The sequence below is a fragment of the Hordeum vulgare genome, chromosome 4H (assembly GCF_904849725.1).
Source record: "Hordeum vulgare subsp. vulgare chromosome 4H, MorexV3_pseudomolecules_assembly, whole genome shotgun sequence".
In the NCBI taxonomy this organism is placed as follows: domain Eukaryota; kingdom Viridiplantae; phylum Streptophyta; class Magnoliopsida; order Poales; family Poaceae; genus Hordeum; species Hordeum vulgare.
In genome coordinates, this window is record NC_058521.1 from 178,087,886 (window position 1) to 178,093,580 (window position 5,695).

Consider the following 5,695-nt stretch of genomic DNA (forward strand, 5'->3'; position numbering starts at 1 on the left):
CCTAAACAGGTATGCAAGCAAGAACCACTAAACATTGTAACCAATATCTTCTACCTTGCCCCAAAGAAAAAGAAAACTATTTACACGGGAAAACTCCCAACAAGCAAAAGAAGAAAGAAAAATATTTTTGGGTTTTCTCAAAAGGACACAAAACAAGAAAACAAGAAAACGAAAATAAACTAGCATGGATAATACAATGGCAAAGTGTGAACACCGGCTAAAAAAGTGAAAGCATAAGCATGAATGTAAAGTCGGTGAGAACACGTACTCCCCCAAGCTTAGGTTTTTGGCCTAGCTTGGTCTACTCCCATGGATGGTCCTGGCGAAACCCAAAATCATAATGGGTGTTATACGGGAGTGCTGCAGCCACTGCCTGAATAGCTGCCTCACGAAGTCGAGCACCCGTCGCCTCCCTCTCATACTCCTCTGCCTCCCCTATGGTTATGTTGTATCTTCGTTTTACGTGAAAGACAAAGAAAGCAGGAGCATGAAGGGTAATATGGAAAACACGTTGCCGGTTAAATATCAAGCGGCATAGGAGGGATCCATGATCTCTCTCAAGGAACTGGTAGCGTGTTAGAGCGACACTAACAAGGTAGGCTATACGGAGAGGAGGGTCTTCTGAACGGATGGATACTCCAAGAAAATTTGCTAAGCGTGTAGCATAAACTCCACCAAAGAAATCCCCCTCACTGGCATTATTATTCAGCCTCCTTGCTATTATAGCTCCCATATTGAAGCTCGTGTCACCTGTTACTGCGCTCTTAAGGATACTAAGGTCGGAAGCGCATAGCTGACAATGTGCACCCTTGCCGTTAATGCACCTACCTATGAAGAGGGCAAAGTAGTGCAAGGCAGGGAAATGGATGCTTCCTATGGTGGCTTGCGGGATATCTCTGGTTTCTCCAACAGTTATACTGGAGACAAAGTCTCTGACCGAAGATTTAGAAGGATCATTAATACTACCCCCATCGAGTATCTTGCAAATCCTATTGAAATCCTCCAAATCCATGGCGTAGGATTTATCGTATAGATCAAACAGTATGGATGAGTCACGGCCAACTGAAAATTTAAATCTACGCACGAAAGAGGCAGCGAGCATAGCATACTGTTCACATTTATCTGAGAGGAATTCTTCTAACCCGGCATTCCATACAAGTGTATCAAACTCATCCTTGAAACCTGCTTCGATCATGAACTCATCGGAAGGCCATTCACATCATTGTACCGGTGTGTCCCTTAGTTGAAAAGGTTCGGGCTCCCGAAAAGAAAGACGGGGACCCTTCTTACTTGAGGAACCACCGTGAAACTTCCACCTGAACATAATTTCCTTTTGCTGAAACTTTTGAAGTTCAAAAGAAAAGTGAATGAAGGCCAACCCCACCTTGTAGCAAGTACTCCTACTAGTGCCTAGATAGTGTATCACGCGCTAAAACTACTTGGGATCAGCTAAATCAACATTTCTAGCTCAAGAACAGGGTCACCAAGGTAGCAAGAATACGCGAAGGATAAAGCACTATAGCAAAAACTAATTGGACCAATGGTGGAGTCACTTACCAAGGAGTAATTTCCCCCAAAACGTTTCGGAGAATGGTGCTTTGAGCGAGGAGATTGAAAATCACAGCCAAATGAGCAAGAACACGGGTTTGAGCTGCGGAACAATTTTTTCTGGAGGTGGACGAAGAAGATGGGAGATGGAATGAGTGGAGGGGGTCCCTATGGGCCCCACAAGCTTCCTAGCCGCCACCAGGGGGGTGGCGGTGGCAGGGCTTGTGGCCCACTGGTCAGGCCCCCAGGCCAGCTCTCAGGCACAGTAAGTTTCAAATATTCCAAAAAAGATCATACTAAATTTTCAGGACCATCGGAGAACTTTTATTTTCGAGGTATTTTTCTCCGAGACGTTAAAACAGAAAACAGGAAAACTAAACTAAATCTATCATTTTTCTTCTAAGCAACAGAAAATGAAAGCTCAAAACAGAGGTATGTGACTCTTTGATTCATCCATTTCATGGTCATCGAAAGAAATCCGTCAATGGGGTTGATCAAGTCCTCATGACAAAACCTGTTCTAATCGCAAGAGAGAACGGAGAATTTTAGAATAGCCACTAAGTCACCTCAATGGGGATATGTATCTCCCCAACAAGAAAATCATACTTCATATTGACACGAGGAATAGGGCATTCAAAGCTCCCAATAAGAATCGATGAAGTCTTTTCGATAGCATTGATGCAATGTACTTGATATCGTTTCTTCGGAAAGTGCACTGTGTGCTCATGACCGTTGACATGGAAAGAGACATTGGCTTTGTTGCAATCTATAACAGCCCCTGCAATGTTTAAAAAGGGTCTTCCGAGGATGACAGCCATGGCATCATCCTCGGGAATATCCAAGATAACAAAGTCTGTTAAGATAGTGGTGTTAGCAACCACAACAGGCACATCCTCGCAAATGCCGATAGGGAAAGCAGTTGATTTGTCGGCCATTTGCAGAGAAATTTTAGTGGGTGTCAACTTATCCAATTCAAGTCTACGATAAAGAGAGAGCAGCATAACACTAACACCGGCTCCAAGGTCACATAAGGCAGTTCTTACGTAGTTTCCTTTAATGGAGCAAGGTATAGTGGGCAATCCGGGATCACCAAGTTTCTTAGGAGTTCCACCTTTGAAAGTGTAGTCGGCAAGCATGGTGGAGATCTCAAGATCTGGTATCTTCCGTTTATTAGTCACGATATCTTTCATGTACTTTGCATACAGAGACATTTTGAGCATATCAGTTAACCGCATCTGCAGAAAGATGGGTCTTATCATCTCAACGAAACGCTGAAAATCCTCATCATCCTTTTTCTTGGATGGCTTAGGGGGAAAGGGCATAGATCTCTGAACCCATGGCTCCCTTTCTTTACCATGCTTCCTAGCAGTGAAGTCATTCTTATCGTATCTCTTAGGTTCTGGGTTATCAGGATTAACCCTAGGTTCAATCTCCACATCCCCATCATTGCTAGGTTGAGCATTATTATGAACATCACTGTCCATATTGTCACCAGGTTCATGTTCATCACCAGATTGTGTTTCTGCATCAGACGCAGAAATATCATTAGGTTCTTCAGGTGTGACAGTACTTGGTGAACTGGCATGTAGGTTTCTATCATCCTTCTTCTTCTCCTTAGGATGACTCGGTGTATCAGCATTAATTCCTTGAGAATCTTGATCAATTCTCTTAGGATGACCTTCAGGATACAAAGGTTCCTAAGTCATTTTCCCTCCTCTAGTAATGACTCTGACAGAGTTGTCATTTAATTCATTGAGCAAGTCATTCTGAGCTTTAAGTACTTGTTCTACCTGAGTAGTAATCATAGAGGCATGTTTACTCAGAAGCTTCAGATCATTGACATTTCTGTCTACACAAGCACTTAAATGGCTAAGCATACGAGTACTTTGTTCCAAATGTCTGCTAACATAATCATTGAAACTCTGTTGTTTGCCAACAAAGTTGTCAAATTCATCAAAGCATAGGCTAGCAGGTTTGTCAAAAGGAATATCACTCTCATCAAACCTACGCAGAGAATTCACTTCTACTACGTGTATCGGGTTATCGAGACCATGGATCTCTTCGATAGGTGGTAGATTTTTGACATCTTCAGATCTAATGCCTTTCTCTTGCATAGATTTCTTGGCTTCTTGCATATATTTGGGACTAAGGAATAGAATACCTCTTTTCTTCGGAGTTGTCTTAGGAGGTGGTTCAGGAATAGTCCAAGCATTATCGTTGATCAAGATGTTTTTCAGTAGGGTCTCAGCTTGTTGTACAGTTCGTTCCCTAAAAACACAACCGGCACAACTATCTAGGTGGTCTCTAGAGGCATCGGTAAGTCCATTATAGAAGATATCAAGTATCTCGTTCTTCTTAAGAGGGTGATCAGGCAAGGCATTTTGTAGCTGGACGAGCCTCCCCCAAGCTTGTGGGAGACTCTCTTCTTGGAGTTGAGCAAAGTTGTATATTTCCTGCAAGGCAGGTTGCTTCTTATGGGCAGGGAAATATTTCTCAGAGAAGTAATAGACCATATCCTAGGGACTACTCACATATCTAGGAGCAAGAGAGGTGAACCAGGCTTTAGCGTCATCCTTTAGAGAGAAAGGAAACATCTTAAGGACGTAGTAGCGGCGGATCTTCTCCTCACTAGTGAAAAGGGTGGCCATATCGTGTAGTTTGGTAAGATGGGCTACGACCGTCTCAGACTCATAACCGTGAAAAGGATCTGATTCGACTAGAGAGATTATCTCAGGATCGACAGAGAGTTCATAATCCTTATCGGTGATAACAATAGGTGAAGTGGCAAACTTCGGATCGTATTTCATCCTAGCTTTCAGAGATTTTTCCTTCCACTCGAGAAGTAATTTCTCAGCGTCATATGCATCCTTACATGCAAGAAAATCCTCAGCTATCTCTCCCTCCATAACGTAACCCTCAGCTATATCAGGCAATTCTTATCTAGGAGAGCTAGATCTAACAGGAGCAAAAGTAGGTTCTATCTCAATAGTATCGGCAGTTTCAGAAGCATCACGAGCATTAGCAGTAACTCTAGCAATATGAGCATCAAGGAACACCCCTAGTGGAACATCAGGCAAAGTAGTATCTCTAGCAGTATCAAGCATAGCATCATCAGGCATAATAGCATCTCTAGCATCATCAGGCATAGCATCTCTAGCCTCATCAGGCAAAGAAGTATCAGGCATAGCATCTCTAGCGGTATCAAGCATAGCATCATCAGGCATAGTATCAAGCATAGCATCTCTAGCGGTAGCATCATAAGCATCATCAAGCACAGGCTACATATCCAGATTTCTAGCAGGAGGTGATGTCGCAAACTTACTCATAACTGAAGGTGAATCAAGTGCAGAGCTAGATGGCAATTCCTTACCTCCTCTCGTAGTTGAGGGCAAGACTTTGGTTTTTGGATCCTTCCGATTCTTCATAGTGATCAACAGATATAAATCCCAAGTGACTCAGAGAATATAGCAATACCTCCCCAGCAACGGCGCCAGAAAAATGTTGATTCCGTGACAGCAGACCTTCCCCTGCAACGGCACGAGAAGAATGCTGCTAGCACTCTCCGGCAATTGGAACTAAAAGAATGTTGTTGACGGCCCACCAGTGTGTGGGATCGCAGCAGTTTTCGAGGGTAGAGTATTCAACCCAAATTTGTTGATTCGCCAGACAGGAGGTGAAAGGATACTCTCGAGTATTAGCAGCTGAATTTATCAGATTCAACCACACCTGAAAGATTAGTATCTGCAAGAAAAGTATCAGCAACAAATTAGTATGATAACAACGGTGTCAGAAACGATCTGTTGATGGCAGACTATTCCTAACTGTCGTATCAATGGCGCCAGAAGTTGCTCGTGGACTGAAAATATTCTTTCCCGTCAACGGCGCGAGAAAAAGTATTGTAGCAGGTAGCAGCAGTATAACGAATAATAGCAGTGGCAAGGAATAGTAGCAAGCGGCAGTAGCAGCAGAGCAAGACAAGTAACAGCAGTAGCAGCAGAGCAAGACAAGTAACAGCAGTAGCAGCAGAGCAAGACAAGTAACAGCAGTAGTAGCAGAGCAAGACAAATAACAGTAGTAGCAGCAGAGCAAGAAAAGTGACAGCAGTAGCAGCAGAGCAAGACAAGTAACATCAGTAGTAGGACAAACT